Raw genomic sequence first — 19,468 nt, forward strand, 5'->3', positions numbered from 1 at the left:
AAGCAACAATTTCAAGCAGCATGAATAGAGACCCCCCTGCTCTGCCTCTCCATSTCTCTTTGTGTAAGGAAACCCAGTGTCCATAAAGACACAGAGTGGCTGACTGTCCTGCTGGGAAATCGCGCGCATTTGAAACAAAACCTCTTGCCAGCATCTGGGCAGGTGTGCACATAGGGTGAAGGGAGATGTTTACGGGAGTAGGGATAAGGGGAAGGGTTTTGTGCAGGATCTACTTTCCAACCTGACAGGGAATTTGTGCAAAGAGGCGGCAAGCAAATGCTGGGAATAAAGACAGCAACTGAACTGTCCTGACAAATCCACTGCAGTGAACTCACAGCACTGCTTTTACCATTCAGAATTATTCCTAAAATGTTAGCAAACTCCAGCTCTCACGTTTTGCAAGTCAAGGGAGGCTCTGATGGTGTCAGGAGCTCAGGTCTCTATCCAGCTTGCTTACATGCAGACACATGGAGAACATACTGCTTTGAATGTCTTTGGGGATGGTAATGAAGAAAATGAACTTCATGGAAGGAAAGACTGGATAAAAAGACTGGGTGAAAAGAACATGGGTGAAAAGACTGCTTCTACAAGAGATGGAGAAGTACACGGAATGGACAGCCTAATACCATCATCTAGGAGTTTTTCCCATACCTCTAGCTAAACCTAGTGTTGCCACATGTTCCAAGTCATGCCATGGAGAGCTTCAGGCTAGGCATGCTAGTCTTCCTGCTGTGTGTGTGCAAGTGTACAGGATACATGGTGAAATGCCTGAGGGCAGGTCCCTAAAAACATGCAGGCTTAACAATCAKCTTGACACGGTGTCTCCCTTCCCCAGTGACCCATGACCGTGCCCCATCCTTACAGCTTGTGCTGTCCAAGCAATGGATGTCCCATAAGCTCAGAGCTATGCTGTCACATCTACTGTCACTTTCCTACTGTCGTTTCAGATTATGCAGTATGAAAACCTTGGCCTGGAAATCACATGTGAGCCAGCTCTCTCATGGGACACCCAGCTGGACAAGACAAAAGCATCTTCATTGCCATCGAGCAAGCCTGTATGCCTGTCCCTACCAGGAAGATCAAATCCCATGTGTCTTGGCAGTCTTTGTGGTCATACGTTGACCTGTCAGACTGTCTGATGAGAGCCTCCAACACTGTGGTTTTGCATGTAGCTTGAGAGGATGTAAACGTGAGTCATGTAACTCCCAACTCTGTTGTCTTCATTAGCTCCAACAAAGAGCCATCACACATTTTGCAAAACCAAAAGCGTGTGGGTTTCCTTTTTAGCTTAACCTGGGGGTTGAGTGAAAGGAGGAGCCTGGCTAATCCATACTAATGAAATTCCCATTGCGAGGCACACACAGACACACACTAATCAGATCCTGAGAGGAGGCAGACCGTGGTTTGGGAAACTGTCGGTTCACCACGGGCCGAGGGATAACATTGAACACAATATTGCATATGAGTAGCTCCCTGTGGGACTTCCAACTAACAGAAACTGCAGTCATGAATATGCATGGCCCATTCTTATGGTTGCTTTTATATTATAAATCTAATATAACTTTAATACCATATCAGAGACCAGCTGAAAATAGGGAAGCAGTTTGACTCCCTGCTCTTGCTGAAGAGGGCTCCTAATCTGCTCCAGGTTTGCATCCAGCACTTGAGTTCCCATCTGTGACTGCGAGCCAGACACGAATGCTGCATCCAAACCCCGTGCTGCATCCGTGGCAGGAGCCCTGTCCCARCACAGGTCCGTCCGTCCCGGCCTGGAGCTCTGCTAGATGCCTCAGTGAAGAAAACACCTCTCCCCTGGGCCAAAGCCCACGTGGACTGTGACATCTGGGCACTAGGACCGATCTATAGAAATAACTTTAAAATAAAAAAAAATAACGGCTAGAGGCCATCTGCTGCCATAATAATACAATGCTTCCAGGCATCAGCTCACTACTGCTGATTTTATGTTGAGTGCGCTGGCACTGCAGAATTTCTTTTTCTTTTCCTCCCCTCCACTATTAAATTATTGAATTGAGGCTATTGCGAGGCTGATGAATTCATCGGGGCTGTTTCCCCGCTCCCCTGGAGCAGCGTGAAGCCAGCAGCGCCGCTGCGGCTCCAGTTCAGTTGCTGCCATCTGCTGAGGATGGGTCCCCACTGCAACCCCACTGTCCTGGCGCTTCATTGGCATCCCCCTCCGAGCCGGGATTTTGGGCTTCTGATCTTGCATGCTAAAATTAGGACAGCTGGAAAGGAAATCCTGAGAAATAATTGGGCTTATATCTGCAGCTAATGGGAGAAGCTTGAGCAAGATGATGAGGATTTTCAGGTGCTGTTTTCTAAGTACTTGTGCTTTCACATTGATGTATCTCTGCTTTCCTCCACCTCCTTTTCACCTACAATCAGGGATTTTTTTTCCCCACTTCTCTCCAATTTTACACCTAGTCTTTGCTAAGGTGCAAACCAGTTCACTTTGAGTCGTGATAGTGGCACATCATTTGTGTGATAAGCCTATGGTTCCTGAAACTCTGTTAGGATCATCTGAAATTCCCTCCTGAGGCATTTTGCAGTTGCAGCCTGTGAAAATATCTTCCCATCCCTTTTCCCTTCCAGATGTGTTACTAAAAACCAGTCTGGCTGTGGTGCTTTCTAGCCAAGTGGCTTCTGTGCCCATCGCTGCTGGGATGGCCACAGTGCGGAGCTGGAACAGCTCTATGGACAGGACATGAAGCAAAGACATGAGTGAACAGCTAAGGGGAGCTGCTGAGTCTGAAAATCCCAAAGCTTTTCTTTGTCTACCYGGCACAGTAGACATGAAGGAGATTCATCTGCTTTCCTCAGGGAAATTCCATGGAAAGCATGGGATCAAGAAGAAAAGTCTTTTCAAGGACTTTATTCTATTTTATTCTATTTCAGAATAAAACGAAACCTGAATCCCACCTTCTCTTGTATCTCTGAATCTCAAATTACAGGATCAGCTGAAATCCCTCTGTAAYGTAATGCAACACATTTCCCTGCACTCTTAGGTGTCCATGTATAACTGAGCATTAAGGAAAATTGCTCAGATGAAATGAGTGCTGTACACCAGAGTTAGACAATTTGCCATAATTACAGAGCAATCATGGAAATTTGGGAAGGCTTTGCAAGCCCAGCGTTTCTGGGCAATTCAAATCAAATATCGGCCAATATCTGCGAGGCCACTGACAACACCAGCATCCACTCGCTACAAGGGAACCTTGTACAAATATCAGCGGCATCATGATGGGTACAGAGAAAGAACAAATTTAAGATTAGTATTTATTCAATATAAAAYACAGAGTATGCATGCTTACGGGTATATATGTGCATAATAGAGAAGAAGACATTATAACAGCAGAAGTCACATTTTTGTTGTATCACAAATCTGGGTAAAGTATCTGAGACAGGAGTGGCTTCTCACTATAATTGTACCATGGCTGGGCCTTAGGGGCTGCACTTTCTCTGTGATTTCTAAGCCCTACTGTGTACATGAATAATCAAGAATTTGCAGGGGTGGAATGCTGGTTTTAGATCCTCTCCTTTATTTGTCATAAGATTAATACCTCTATACAGAGCCAAAGTAAATAGGCAATAACATTAAAGAAATTAAAGCATTAAAGAAAAAAAGCCAGAATGCCATTTTAGCATATTTTAATAATTTCTTGRCTGTATTATATTCTATCCATGAAAGTGCAATCTCTTAGGCTGCTGTATATAAAAAAGTGTCTTTTCTACTTCCCAGTTTCCTTTCAGAGAAATCCCACAGATAATATTTGTTTGATTCCCAGCAGCTCCCAGTCTCTGACTCAGCCTTTTCTGAGTAACAGTCAAGCATATATATAACAAAGGATGCTGAAGATTAATGCCTGGGATTTTGTCACTGACTGTGCCATTTACATGTAGGGAATCGTTTATCCTTTCTGTATAAATAAACTCTGCTTAATGTATTAGAGCCCTGCAGGACCATAATTAACCTGATAATATAGTCTTCAAATTATAAAGAAAAAAGAGCAGAAGAAAGAGGTATGTGAACATTTCTTTAATGGCTCACTGGAGTTTTTCTTGGCGTTTTAAACCTGAACTAGAAGAACCACTTGCCAAAAATAAAAAGGTGACATTTAAGGAGTTCCCCTGATTCCGCAGATGGTCTGCRGGGCTACAACTCTTGCAGAAACGTGGGACAGTGTCTTTAGCAGAGCCACCCTGACAGGGCTACACCTGAGGGGGTGCAATATTATCAGCCCAGGACTGCAGAACTCATTAGCCTGGCTTCTGCACAAGGCCTGTCTCTATACCTGTGCTTTTCCACTGAGCCCGTCTTATGAAATGCTTTTTGCTGGAGTAGAGAAATTCAAGCTCCTCTGTCCTTTCAGGTTCAGCCATTTGATGCTGCTGAGGAAAGGCTCCTATCTCTGTGTTTCCCTGGCCAGCTGCAGCACCTACAAGCAATACCTTTTAAGAGCARTAACTCCTTTGAAAAGAAAAGCTCCCTGGGCACAGATTTTTCGTTTGTATCTAAGCTGCAAACTCACTCCCTACTAACTGTTCTACCCGGCTAGTATTTCCAAGGATATTACAACTCAGACAAATCAAGGCCATTTTTATYCTGAACTTAACCACTTAGCTGGAGCTATGTACATCAGCACACCTGAAGGTACTGATGCTGCTGGCCTTTTGTAGCCCTTGCTCACCTGGCCCACCCCTGAGGCAGCTGATTTATAGGAGCAGAGGTGATGATGGTCTTTGTGCTCCTTGCCAGCAGCATACAGCTCCACAGGATACTGCTAGAATCAGGTATGTGGCTTACATGGAAAATGATAAGACTAATTTGAAGGGGAAAATGCACTAGATGTTGTGGAAAYAAGGCTAGTCAGACAAGATCAGTGTTTTGGTAGTAAATACAAAAGGTGGGTTTCTTTTTCAATCTTTCTTTTGGCCATTTTTCTATCTGTTGTGAGGCTGTTTGTCAGATCAGTAATGTGAAAGAGCAAATTCAGTAGCTGCAGCTTTTGTGGTGGCTTTTTCTGCTTCTGACCAGCATTGAATGGTGTGTCTCGTTGAGTAAATATGTATGTTAACATATGCTTTCTTATGCTGGGAACCCTCAGTCTGCAGCAGGGGCCTGGACCAACTCACATGAGATCTTGTGCCTTCCTGGCAACTTGCACCTTGCTCTGTCCCTCTCTGCTGCCTGCTTTCTTCTGRGGGGTGTTCATCTCTGCTCTTCTGCATAAAAGAAGCTTTTTGGGACCACAGTGGTCATTGCTAGTGTTAAATCTTGCTATGAAAAGCCAAACTCGTATTTTTTTTCATACTTTGCAGCCATGAGAAATGTTTGAAATATGTGTTTTTATGGTTTTACTTCCTCTGGAAGCCTCAATTCCTTCTGAGTGTGTGTGCATGCATATAAGTGCMTGTAAATGTATGCATGTGTGTACATTAGTATCCCCGCAAAGCAGCCCAGGAAGTGCTGCCCTGCTCATCTGCAGCCTCAGCACCCTGCAATACTGAGTGCTTCTCCCAGCAAGGGCCCTGCGTGCAAGCAGTGGCTCCAGAGCCATGAAATATGCATTGCTCGCGTGCTCCTGGAGCCTGGCTTCTCCTCTAATTACCTCCCTTCYACCCGGCAGTCCTTGGTGAGCGTGCATCGCCACTGCTCAGCATCCTGCTYTGCTCCGGTGTTCCCCTTGCACCTTCCCTGGAGCAGCCTGCATYATCCTGCCTGACTCGGCAGGTATTTGCCTGTGCTGGAAGATGCTTTATCATTTGCCTATCTCCATGCCAGGTGCCTATTCATTTCAGCTTGGCTTTGCTTCCTATTTACGCTTTGCGGCTCTGTGACACTTGTATTGCTGTGGGTTTCATCTATGTGCTCTTTTAAATAGAATGATTTTAGGTCTTCCCGTCCTGCTGCCTTTGATGTCAGGAAGATGGTGAGGCTCAGCTTCCTTCCATGGCATTGGGGAAAAGGGCTCTTTTCTCTTTGAGATACCTGTCTCCTGCTGGCAGTGATTAACACAGATTCACAGCTCTGCCTGGGGTGCAGATGTAATTAGAAACACTGATGAGCGCAGCACAGTGGTGGAGAACTACCCCCAGATTTATTGTTCCTTTCCCTGTTGGCCCTGCAATGAGATTTAATACAAATTGAGCTGGATGTAGCCTGTGCAGATAAGTGATGCAGACCTGGAGGATTCACTGGGAATTGAGAAAATTCAGCAGAGAATTTGGGTTGCTCATTTGGCCGCATTGCCCAGGATCCCAGGCTGTGGACAGCCTTCTTTAGAGGGAKATTCAAGTGGAGACTCTGAAGTATCTCTGGGATTACCCCAAAGCCCTCCCCAGGGAATACAGCTATAAAAGGTGCTGCCCTTTCTGTGCCTGAGTTGCCTGAGGAGCTGTGGGTCTGCCCCGTGCAAATGGGATAACTGTGAGTGGAGGAGTTGAAGGATGAATGAGYGGGAGAACTCTGGTGAACGGAGCCACACAAAGTGCTATTCAGCGGGCCTGATGGATTGCYTTGCTTTTTAGCTTTGCCAAGGCCTTTGGCATACAGAAACACTGGTAATAACTTGACTTCTGAAGTGTTCTAATATCAAAGCAATCAGCGCACTGCACCAAATGCAAAATGCAATTAAACTAATGGATTGCGCTAGACAGAATAAAGCTGAACTTCAGCTTCGAGTCCCAGTTTTTCAATGAGTGGGTGTGAAAAAGAATACATTACCTACAGTTTGTATACGGAAGTGGCAGCGCTGGTGTAGGCACAAAGCAACATACCAGCAAACAGTGAAATGAAGAGAGAATTTGCAGGCTCAGTTTTATTGCTGTCTGAGCTGCAGAGTCAAATCAGGTGAGCTGAGGGTGAGCAAACAGGCTGTAAAATATAGGTCAGAGGAAGAAGATGGAGTCTGGAGGAGATGATGAAACCAGCCTCATGCATGCTCATGGGGGTATCTGCAGCTTTGAAGAGACTGGAAGCATCAGCACCATTTCACAGGGGGAAAATGAGGCACAGAGCAACAAAATGGTTTGCTAGATGTCACCTGTCAGGATGAGAGGCCAGGCTCCCAGCCCCTGTTCTTTGCTCAGTGCAATACTCAATACTTCGGCAAGTACAAAGCATTTTTCTGCAGTACAAATTAGTCCCTGGGTCCCTCCTGAGAAGTCTCTAGTTCCATACTATCCTTGCAGCAATGGAAGTCTGTAAGGAAAGTCTTTACTGTTCCTGTTACCCAGACTAATTTGGGCATCTTTGCATGGGGAGATGTTGTACAGTGTGGACAGCTCCCTGGAGCACTGGTGTTTCTTTCCTGGTGGTTAGGAGCTTACCAGGGATAAGGAGAACATGCCCACAGTCTTGTCTCCTTTGCAGAGCAGCTGAGGTAGCAATCTTCATTTTGTCTTAAGTATTCCTGGTCTCCCTAACTATGTGGAAATGGGCAAAGGGTCTGGGAAATTGCTTGTAAATTAGCTCAGTCTGAGATCTGTGCACCTGCAGTAGGGATCAGGAYACCTCAAATGGCTGGACACCCTCATGCAAGCTTTGTGTAACCAGCCTGCAGTGAGACTGCAGTGTGGACAAGCTGTCTAAGGTAGCTCCTTGGGTCATCTGGCTGGCTATTCCAATAACACAAAGTGCTTTGGGATGGATTTCCACAACAGACTTAGGTCCTCACAAGGACCTAAGGCCTGCTTCTAAAGGGTGCCCTCCTGGACTCTTACTCAGCTGAAGTTTTCCAGCAGGATGTTAAAGAGAAAAGACACAGTGCTCCATGTCACAGCAGTCAGGGAACTGCTCCTCTCCTGGGAATGGAGTGGACATCTCCTTACTGGTGCCCTGGGTGAAGACCACTTGGTGTTCTGTGTCCCATCATTACAGTAAGCAGGGCCACCTTCCCAGTTCCTTGCTGCACCCAGGGCTCTTGTTTAGCCTTTTCTTCCTCCAGACTGAAGAACTTGCCTCCTGACCACCTGGCAGCAAAGTAAGCACATCAGTACATGGACACTGGGATTTTCCCTGCTGCTCTGGCTTTCAGCAGAACAGGGTTATCCAAAAGAGGGATATCCCTGAAATGTGGCATTCCCAACACCTTTCCAAAGACCCAAAGCACCTTCCCAGCTTTGCTTTCTAGCCAGCCCAGGGAAAAGGTCTTGAATGTAGCTGGCATTTAGTGTGTAAAGTGGAGACATGAGGAATGGGGAAAAATGCTGGCCATGCTTTGATTTGCCTCTCCTTGCAGCTAGAAACATGCTTATATTATGTGAAAAGAGGAGAAGAGAGGAAAAAAAAAGAAAAAAACAAACTGTGATGAGGAATATTTCCAGATAGAGGGCTGTGATGTCCTGGCAATGGACTGGATTGGTGGCACCAACTTGGCGTCTCCCTGTGTGTGGCGGCTGCCCCCGCGCGCTGCGTAGCCCGGGGGGGCCGCGGTGCGGGCGGGCTGCGCAGCCCGGCGCTGCCTCTGCCGGGATCCCCTCGGCTGCAGCATTAGGATGCAGCGCCTGGCAGGACTGCATCACTGCTAGAGGAGATCCCGGCGCAGAGCCTTCCTCCCCGCGCTGCGTCGCGCCTCCCGGCGCGGAGCCGGCACCAGGTAGGAGCGGGAAGGGCTGGGGACCATTGCTGGGATGCTGAGAGCCGCTGGGATTGTGGTGCCTGGTTGGGGAGCCAGAGGGGCAGGGAAATTCTCTCTGCAAAGAATGAAACAGGAGGAAGATGCTGATGAGTGAGCCCGAGGGCGCGAGCTCCCTGTCGGCAGGATGAATTGATGGGAGCTGCGGGGACTCCGTTATTTTAATGGGATTGGAGGTGTYGGAGCAGTTGCGGACAATGGGGTGATGCTGTCCTGCTGCATCCGTTCGCTAGGGTGAGGAGCTGCTGCATGGGGCAATGGGGCCTGGGGCATTTTAAAGGGGGCTYGTGGTGTGTGTCCTGCTGCAGTGAGCTGGGGCGATGAGGTGCCCGCAGGGGCTGCTCTGCATGCAGGGCTGGGCATTAAATGAACCCACAGAGTAAAGTGCAATAAAGAGTGACCCAAGCTGCCCAAACTGAGGCTGCAGTGGGATGTGGATTTTTGGAGCTCCTAAAGCTCCCGAGAAAAGTTCCTGTGCCCCTGTATTCCCCATGGCACATCCAGGCCCTCCCATCTCCGGGTGCTGCTTGTGTATCAGCTGACAACTGGCATCTGAGAGATTTTCATTACATGCATGAGATTGCAGTAATATAACCCCTTATGCTGAGATCCCTTTGTAAACCATAGATAGAAATTGGATCCATGAGGAGGTTACTTTCCATGGATGACCTTGCTTCAGGGAAAGAAAAAACTGTAATAATCCAGTGATTATAATGTGCAGGTGAGGAGGACTGCGGTGTTCTCTGCGCTAAGGGGGATCAGGCTGGCTTTAGGTCAGGAGTTTTTAAGMGCAGTACTATAGCTTAGCAGCATTCGTGGCTGTGAAAAGTTTAGGGAGAAATTACCAGCAGGATGAGAGTAAGCTGTTGGCCTGACACGGCACAAAAACTGCTGTTTCACAACTCCTCAGGCTCCCCTGTGTTATMATGCAGGGGAATAGGGAGCAAAATAGTTAATTTTCTGGCTTGCTTGGTCACATACTGCATATAGAATAATGTTGCCCTGGTCACATGAGAGTGAAAGCGTGGAGCCACAGGGCTGCTTCTCTTCTGGAAAGGCACCTTAYAGATTGTCCTGTCCTATAGGATAGTCTGGAGGAAGGACTGTGAGAGGTGGAAGCCATTCAAAGCTTCTTCAGAGTCCTCCTTTTTTGAGGTCCTAGTTAGATCCTGATGTCTCTCCACCTCTTTGGACCATGCTGGGCAAAGTGTGCCCTCTGATATTAGATGAATGCGGTTGCAGATCAGATCTGCAGTGACACCTTTGGTTTTCCTGTCATGACTGTGTGGACACAYAATGTGAATGCTTGGGATGCTCTACTAGAGCATTGAAAACAGAGAGAGTAGCCAGGAGACATGGTGCTCATCAGCCTTCCCACCCAGCTTGTTCAGTCCAAAGGGCTCTGCATGATGGAGATATGGGTATAAATAACCTTTATATTCTGGTTTTTCATGGAGCTGGGTTGGAGACAGACTTGTGTTCTTGTGCTAGGTTCTGGTGTGATTCACCCATCAGTAAGGACACACTGGGGTGCTTCCCTAAAGGCAACCAGGCAGCCTTCTGTATGAGGACACACTCTCTAAAAAGGGCTGCTTGTCAGGTCCTGAGCATCGACTTTTACAGGTACAGTTATGGACTTGTAAAAAAGTAATGTGAAAAATCCCATGGTGAGAGAAATAGCAGATGACCTGATATTTGATACGGAGGGTACACGGGTTTAATTTCAAAGCAAGAATTGATCTGGTCTGTATCTGCAGGCGAAAAGGCATCACGCTGACAAAGTGTTCCTTTCTTGTCCATAACAACCTCTGAGTGATGAGCATCGCTTTTGGTGAAATGAAGCAGGGAGRATGAAATGGGCAGAAATGCCCCTCATGATCTGTGTGCTGCACTGCAACACGAGTCTCCCCTGTGCTGAGTGCCAGCCCCGATACCCACAGCGCAGAGCTGCAGTGCTGGCCTTGCTGTGAAACCCCGGGGATGCCAACAACCCTGCTGGGGAAGCCAAAGAAAATCMGCTTTGTGCACTGTCAGGTCTCCAAATTAATTGTTTCAGCTCATGAGCTCAAGCTCTAAAAGCATTCTCTTCTGAAAATACTATGGAATTACTCCTGTGCTAATGAGCGCTTTAATGTTACAGTGACTAAAAGTCCCATAAGAGAGATATATAAGGGAGCTATAAGAACTAAATAAAGACACTGTAGGAAAATGGAGCCTGWGGGGCTTGTCTGTAACCTTAACCACTGAGGGGAAAGAGGAGAGCAGGAACATGAATGAGAAGCACTTTGCAAAATGATAGGAAAAAATCATGCTCTGCATGGTGGTCAACTGAGCAGTTGGACTTGAGTACCTCTGTCCCTCTTTCTGTGTGGATCTAGCAGGGAAGATAACACACCAGCTCTTTCTTTCCCTTTTCATTAACTATCTGGCAAATATCATTAACAATCTGGCAAATGTCCATCCTGTGGGTGGTAGAGAAGAGCTTGGAGCCTGGTTGTTGTTGGGAGAGCAGCGAGGTCAGGTTGCAGCATCAGGTGCAGAGCCTGCTGGGGTGACTATGGCCATCACAGCAGACTGCAGTAGGGTGATGTGAGCATCTGAGACAYTGCCACTACATTTTGCCATATCTCCCAGTTAGGGACTGTGACGCTAAGCACCATATGAGCAAAAAAAAAAAACCCCTGTCTCTCCTGACCTATCTAAAGAGCTTGGCAGTTACTAGGGAGAAAATGCACTTCTGGGATAAGTCTGCCCCATCTCTTTGGTTTTTTGCAGAACTAGTCTTGCCACTGCGTTGCTGGTCCAGGTTCCTTGCACTGTAAATCCATGGGGTCCAACAGGYTTCCCCCAGCTCAGAGAGCAGGACTAACCTTTAAGGGGTAAAAAAGCAACACAGGGGATCCATCTCTGTGCTGCGTGAGACAAAGGGAGGGCCGGTCTATATTTAGGACTGGGCGCTGTTCAGAAGGGGTAATCCTCTTTCCCTGAATTATCCATCCCGGGGATTAGAGGGCTTGGAGGAGCAGGCGGGGGCACAGCAGGTGGCAGCGAGGGAGGAGGTGCGGGGCAGGTTGCTGGTGACTCACTTTGCTGCTGGCAGCCTCACAAAGCGCTGTGAGAGGCTGCCAGGGGCCCAGACACAGTGACACACGTGTGACGTGCAGTGTGGAAGGGAGCATTATGGTGCTCCAATTAGGAGAGAACATGGGTCTTCATAAATAATTGGAGAGAGGAGTGAGTGCAGCAGTAGGTAGGAGGAGGGACAGGAAAGCCAAAGCAGCGTTTTTCTGTAGCATAATATCCTCACAAGACTTCAAGTGGTTCCTCAGGTTGGAAGGGAGGCTTCTTGATCTCAGAAGATGCTTCTGTTTGGGCTGGCTCCAGAAGTGCAATTCTGGGCATGCAAGTCAGCTTCATCTGCTCGGAGCATAAATGAATCTCTGTCAATACTTCAATATGCAGTGCAGGGCAATGGATGTGTGGAGGGGGAAGGCAATGRGAAGAGTGGGGGGCAGACTGGGTTGCTCCCCAAATCAAACTTTCTCCTCTAGTGAGATGACAGCCTGTGCATAGGGCAGGTTTCTATTTTGTGTCCTCCACACCATCCTTGTCTAAATTAGTGGGTCTGCTCATGGAGGAGTGAAGTGTAAATCGGGGTACCTGCATTTAAATCAGTTCATCTTACTCTGCTGCTTATCCTTTGTCACGCAAATGGGATTTGGACCCTATTGTGTTTTCTGGTCCTCAAACACTGAAAGCTGTTTGTCATTCCTTTTTCCGTGCCCCCCCCCCCGCCCCCGTCCCCCCCTCTTCTAGATGAAGTCCCTTAGATGAGCAGGGAATAAATGCCCAGGACGTGTTCTCATGGTCAGGAAGGACAACACCTGCTTTGCTCAGGCAAGACAGGCAGAGTCCCTGCAAAGCCTGCCTTGCTTTTCTGAGGGAGCTTTGAGCCAGAAACCAACAGAGAAAGCCAGAATAGAGGGACCAAAGACCATGGAAAGTCACTGCCCTTAGTGTGAGTTAGTGCCATTCCTCCCGGTGCTGAACGTGCCCAATTTCCTGTTCARCTCCAAGCCAACACATCTGTCACGTTAGCATCCTGAGCCGCCCCCTCCATCTGCTCTGGCGGGCAGCCGCCGGCCCCGTGCTCCTCGTGTGTGGTGACAGTGACAGGGGGTGGCTCTGTCTTTCCTGCCGCCGGGTGGACTTTTCCACTGCTGGCGCCTCAGGACCTGGGTGCGCTCGCAGCAGGATGAGCTGCTCGGCTTGCGGAGCGCTTGCTTCTAATCTGCAGCGTGCAACGTCCTAGCAGAGAGGGAAATTTCCTTCCAGGAGCCACTCCAGGGGCTGCAAAGAGGGGAAGTGACTGGTGGATGGATACGATATTTCCTAGCTCTGGTAAGAGATGCTTTTCTCTTTTGTCCCATTCTGGGTGGGCAGGTRGGATGTAAGAGTAGCTCCCAGGGCTTAACAGAGTGAAAGGTGATGGGAGGGGAGCCGAAAAAGACGGTAGGGGGGAAGCAATGAAGTGGGTTTTGATTTGTGTAGAAGCTTTTCAAGGAGTCAGTCCTCATCAAAGCGATTTAATGGCTATTAGCAAGTGGCTGGGAGCAGAGAGGATCAGGCAACGACTGAACTAGGCAAAAGGAGCAGCTTTAACTCAGCCCCGTTGCCCACTCTGCAGGTTTCATTTCATGCTGTTTCTCTTCTGGCCTGGGGTACGTTCACAGTGTGCAGCCCAAATTGGTGGYGCTCCCTGGGGTGGTCCTGGATTGGCAGCTGCAGGAAAGCTGCTGTTTCTGGCCCATGCTCTTTTCTGCAGGAGTTTTGCAGTGGTGTCCATGGATTCTTGCCTCTCCATTGATGAACAAAGCCTCTCAACTTTTASAGGCAATAAATATTCCCTACTGTGGAATCTAACTGCATAATTCCCTGAAAATAGTCCCCTGGGCACTGCTAACAGCTCAAACAAAGAGGGGTGGATAAAGACAGGTGGAAGGATGAGAGTGGGTCTGGAGACATATTTGGACCATGGGCTATCTTAGTCCTGGGATAGATTTCTCCTGCATGTAAGGCTTGTGAAATAGTTCAGCACATTGGACTTGTGAAACAGACTAAAGCTGCCCTGCTTCTCTTCTCAGCGATGACAAAGCAGTTACTCCAGGGATGAGTTCAGGGCCCCTTGTTTAAACAGCAATATTAAACCTAAAAGCTGCCTTAGCAACCTGGCTGCATTGAATTTGCAAAGGTCTGTATAGAATGTGCCTCTGGTGACAGAGATCAATGGAAGACTTTGCTGATAGCTATAAAACTGTGGCCTTCTTGGCACACCTCTAATCCACCCCAAAAGCAGTGCTTTGGTCCAGTAGTTCCTAAGATTATTTAGTAAGAAAGCTTTTGTGAACACTCAGTTTGACGCTAAAAAATTTTCTGGCTTCTGGATGGGCAGAATTAAAAACTAATCCTGGAAAAGATTGTAGAGGTGATTTGTTTACAAAAATGCTAATTTTCTGAAGTACATGAGGAGTAACCTCCAGTTGCTACAGTCTGGGCTTGGATTTTCACATGTGTTTCAGGGTGGCAATCTTTTGTATGTAACTTGCATCTTGTGAGCAGTAAGTGAAGTGAATACAGGAGAGTGGAAGGGGCTTTTTGTGTGTGTCTCGGTTACCCTAAATCCAAAATCACAATATGCAAGGAAGAGAAGTGCAGGAACGCCTGATTTTTTTTTGTCTTCTGTGGGGTTGATAGCTGCATCTGGGGGAGAACCTGAGAGAGGACAACCACGTCATAGGTTTTGCTTCCAGTGGTTTAAAATCCTYCCTGTGTTTTCTGGAAAAACACTTTTGCACTCCAGAGATTTCTATACATTGCTTTGCTTGATGAATTATGTTCTAAAACTTGAAGGTATGTTTATGCCAGAGTATCTTTGCTATGTTGGCTGAGGTAACTTGTTATCCAAGTCTCTGCTGCAGTGTTGTATAGAAAGGTTAGTTTCCATTAGTGTAATTAATGATTTTGCGATATTTGCAAAGAGAAAATCATTGTTCCTTTCTCCAGAAAGTTTGGTGCAACTGCCAAAGTGAAGTTATATGGGCCAAATGTCCATTATGGTGTGCTAAATGTATAGCATCCCCAAGATATTTCTTGAGAAGTGCTGATTTAATATTAGGGAAGTGAATGATGGATCCTAAAGTCTTTGGATGGAAACAGAAGTGAATGCACTACAAAACCCAGTGGACATTTGGGATATAAAGGACAGATTTTCCTTGTGAAAAATGTGTATGTTAAGTGCAGGGACTTGTATGAGGTCCTAAATGAAGAATACTCTAGACCACTTCTGTGAAGACACTTAAGTGTCAGTGTCATCATCTCTTCAAGGTGAGCTATCAAGGTAATCAAAGAAATGGAAAGTGAAAACTTTCCCAACCAGAAAAACATCTCCATTATGTGATTGAAACTGGAGTCCCATCACCTTGTTCTTGACTCTCCAGATTTTTCTTGCCACATCTGCTAAATTATCACCAGCTATTTGCGTTTTAAATGAGGACTTCCTCCCGCACAACCCATCTGTTCAGCCTGTTTGTTCTTCCAGTGCAGTCACGATTTTGTGATCGTGTTTATGTCAGTAGAAACATACTGGTGTCAGAAGCAGAGGAAGGGAGGGGGGAACCCAAGGTAGCCTTATGGCTTCCCTTGATGGGGATGTATTAGGGAGGCTGGATTGGGGAGAGAGGGAAGAATCTGTCATGGAAGAGAAGACCATGTGCAGCAGCTGCTTCCTGATGAATCAGTGTTTCCAGTCAAACTCGGTGTTTTGCTCTGATTCATGGCAGCTCTTGTGGGAGATGGGCCTGGAGGAGGCTGGAATTCATCTGCTTTTGACTGGTGATGGATGGATTCCTTCAAGCTTTCGTTCCCACCATGCTGAGGGTGCAACAGCTGCTTCMCTCGCCTCCGTTCCTCCTGAGCCAACAGCAGATGAGATCACGAGTGGGTGATCTTGGGGAGAAGGAAGCCATGGCATTTCCTAGGAGGGCCCTGGGCACCATTGCACCACAGACTTTTTCAGGCCTGAGCCTGGCCTGAAGATGATCTCAAGGGTGTTTGTTTGCTTTGCAAAATATGAGAGGGTGAGGAGAAACCCTGCAGGAGCTGTTGACTGTGAGGAAAGTGCTAAGGAAGGCAGTCTGCTCCTCTGTGTGATGTGTGTGTTTTACATCCCTCCTCTTGCCGGGAACGAATCTCCTGCTCTGCAATGTAAGAGGTGAATGCAGGTCTTCTGTCAAGGCAMAGATTGCCAAAGGGAGCTCTTGAGGACTGCTCCTACCACAGTCCTTCCAGCCACAACCCCTCCATTGAGCAGAACAAACCCTGCCTCATCTGCAGGAGATATCTCTTGCCCTTGAGGACAGGTGGTCAGACTGCTGCAGATTTGCCAGCTTTAACTGCTCTAATTATTGCAGCTTACAGGTTCCTAACCTCCCGACCTCACAACTGGCCCCTAGGTGAGGCTGGAGCTCTTGCTATACTCCTGATAGGGCTGCAAGACCAAAACATGCGTGTAGGTGGTGGAGGACCCCACTTATGGAGCAGCCCTACAAAGTAGTGGTGGCTTTCCAAAACAAAACAAAAAAAAACCCAGCCATGTTCTGCCTTGTGGCTGCCRTCCTTGCTGGGGCACCCTTCCTAAAGGGTTAGCACGGCTCCAGAGTATGAATTTAGAGAAAGATCGAACTGGGTGCATCCATGGTCATGAGTGGAGAGTGGTGAGGTCTGGGAGGGCCAAGAATGGGAAAATACTGCAGAAATGTTTCCTTTCCCACTGTGCTCGGCACAGTGCGTCTGTGGCACTGGACATTGTACTAACGCGTAAAAGCTCCCTTAGATTTACAAGCTGTCCTTATGTGGGTGGATCCTGATTTTACTTCCAGGGCTGTAATTACAGCAAAATAAGCAAAATTCCTCTGGGTTTATGCCAGAATAGCAGATATATGGACTATTAGGAAGGCTATAGGGTTCTCCATATAGTGGGCCTCTAAGCACAGGACACGCTGCCTTGCTATTTGGGAGAGAGGAAGAGAGAGATGGAAGCTTGGGTTTTGTGGTTGCTTTGCACTAAGAGCTGGGGTCCAAAAACATATAAGCATTTTTTCCCCTACTGCCTGTAACAACAAGGAGCTGATTTTCAAATGCTTTCATATGAGTAAGGAAATCTATTCACAATTCCTTTCACTGAATTTCACTCAAATACAGAATTTGACCTACAAAATTCCAAGTGGGAGCTAGAGAGATCAGCCCCTTTGGGGGCAGGAACCTCTGTCCTCCTGGATCACATGCCAYATACATTTATAGCCTGAATGAGGCCAGCTCTGCATATATATTTTAGCAAGACTGTCTTGTTTTTGAGATCTAGTCTTCTTTAATTAAGAACATTTTTAGATGGGGAGTTAAATGATTTATATGCAGACCCAAGTGGAGAAATGCTGGTGGTTTCCTCTGGGCCTATCCTTTCCCTTTGACACAGAGGCCCAAAGGTTGCGTGGCTCCTGCAAACATTTTGGTGAGCAAAAACTGGTTGTGACCAGTGTGGGAAGATCATGGAGCCCATTTCCAGAGGGACGGGGGTGTATAACATCATCCCATTGCTTCTGCCATTAATTAGCTGTCCTGGTGACTGTAGGAAGACTCTGACGTCTCCTCGTCCCGGGAAGCCCAGGACATGCCTTCTGTGTTTGCAGAGCTTGCAAGCAGCAAATGGGAGCAGAGTAATTGCAATGAAACTCGTATTTACTATTTGTTGTTAACTGAATTTGCTTTTGGTGTGTGTTCTCCTTTCAGATAAGGAGGTTTAGTTTTGGTATCTATTTTATGAGGCCAGCGAGATATGATCATTTGTTCCCCAGAGCTCAGACACTGCAGCGTTCTGGATGCTGCTTTTGCTGCCACAGGGGCTGGTGTGAAAGTGAGTGGGTGCCACTGGCCCAGTGCTCCCAGTGGGAAGGAAAGGAGAGGACTCTCCCTTAACCCTTTTAACTGCTCTGGTACATGCAGACCAGGTCTGAGGGAATAGGGAAAAATTAGGAAAACTCTTGACTTGCTGTACAACCCTTGTTCTTTGAAGCTGAGTGACTGCCTGGCTTGGAGATTGACATCTTGGCTGCCTTAAGACCAGAAAGAGGTAGGGGAGAGCCCAGGTCCTGCTGACTTACCATCACAGGGTGCTGAGTTTTCCAGTTGACAGCAAGAAAGTAAGTCTGATTTGAACCTGGGAGGCAGCCAGAAGAGAGGAATGAAAAATTAGGGGCATTAAAATCCTGCAGGATCTGCAAGACTCCCTGCAAGGGGGAGGCTCGCGGGGAGGCTGTGCATGCTCCCCCTCGCCTGCTGCGTGCGAGGCAGCTGCTGGTGCTCCCAGGCCTTGCAGCTGATTAAGTATTGAGAGGGCTTTGGTTGTCGTTGCTTGAAAGCTTCTGTCTGGATGAAAWTGAAGTTACGTGAGGACAAGTTTGTGTTGGTGCGGCTTGTTCCCGCCTGACCAGGGCTGACCGTACGCAGGCCAGGAATAGCTTGGTGGATTTTAACGTGAAGGTCCCATTAGGATGTGGGATGAGGTTATATTTTTCCCTATGCAGAGCTGAGATGTTGGGGAGCTCTGAGTGTTGTGATGAGGGTCACACCGAGCTATCAGTRGCACTTGAAGGTGGGTTGTGGTGGGAGCCAGAGCCTAAGGCCAGGACCTGCCGGCCGGATCTGCCTCCCACGCAGCAGCTGAGGGAGAGGATGGAGACGTGGGCACAGAAGGGAGGGAGGAGGGATTTGCTGTGGGTTATAGGATTAGGTGGATGCAGGAGGCGAGCTGGGATTAGGGCAGTGGCCAGAAGAGGAGGAAGGGAGAGGTGAAAGGGGCTCTATAGAGAGTTGGGCATCGTAGACCTTGAAGAGATGAAGCAGTGGAAATGAGTGCCCCAACCATGGGTGGGGAAGAAGTCCTTTACCAACAAGCAGGGTATCCAAGTTTTAGTGAAAAAGAGTTGGTTGCTCTCAGGTGGAGAGAGAAAAACTGACCTTCACTTCTGCTGTCCTACCAGGCCTAACATTGCACATGCACCCTTGGGGAGGATGCAGAGGATGCCGTGGGCTTTTCCCAGCTTGTCAGTAGTGGCCTGGAACCTCCCGAGCTTTCAAGCACCTTGAGAAATCAAAGAAGCTACATTTGACTGAAAAAATAAGGTTCCTTTTGTTGTCTGTCTCCAAAATAGGTGTTCAAATCTGCCCTGTGAACAAAGGAAAACTTTGGAAAAAATCCCTCTGATCTTGCTTCTGGATAAAAATATCCAGTGAATAGCTGTCTGCCTGATTTTAATGTATTCTGTTGAGATTCTGGATAGTCTGGAATCAAAGAATCGGACARCGCAGCTGGTAGAAGACAGGACATCCAGTTGCAGGGAAAGGCCATTGACTTGCATGGTACACCTTAAGCTACTGGTCCTACTGGGTTAGGTATAAGGCAGACAGCTCTGTTAGGGGAGAAAAAAATTCCCAGGGGTAGTGTTTCCATAGATCCTGCAAGGGCAATTTGGCCTGAATGGATGTTCTTTCACTGGACTGTGTTGTTTTTAATAGACAATTGGCATTGGGAATTGTTTTCTTGTTTCTTCCATCTGTAAATTCAATCAGATCTGCTATATTAACATAATGCTTCTAAGGGCTGATGCATCCTGTGGTAATGCCTGTGAGTAAATATAAAAGCAAAGCTTTAATTACTCACAGCCCAAGTGCTGATAAAGAATATTTACTGTAATGTTCAC

At 47.4% G+C, this 19,468-nt stretch overlaps 1 protein-coding gene across 2 annotated transcripts in view; it reads left to right on the forward strand.

Moving 5' to 3' along the window:
- The first annotated feature begins 8,578 nt into the window (after positions 1–8,578).
- The window catches only part of SV2B (synaptic vesicle glycoprotein 2B), a 57,143-nt gene continuing 46,253 nt past the window's right edge, over positions 8,579–19,468 (forward strand). The window contains exon 1 of one of the 2 annotated variants that reach the window (XM_026040504.1): positions 8,579–8,615. The gene's annotated coding sequence lies outside the window, so the exon portion shown is untranslated. Of the gene's footprint in view, positions 8,616–13,015; positions 13,056–19,468 lie in introns of those variants that run through there. The other variant, XM_026040503.1, reaches the window with a different exon arrangement.

This window comes from Nothoprocta perdicaria, unplaced genomic scaffold, assembly GCF_003342845.1.
Source record: "Nothoprocta perdicaria isolate Ctin4 unplaced genomic scaffold, notPer1 scaffold_26, whole genome shotgun sequence".
Taxonomy (NCBI): Eukaryota; Metazoa; Chordata; class Aves; order Tinamiformes; family Tinamidae; genus Nothoprocta; species Nothoprocta perdicaria.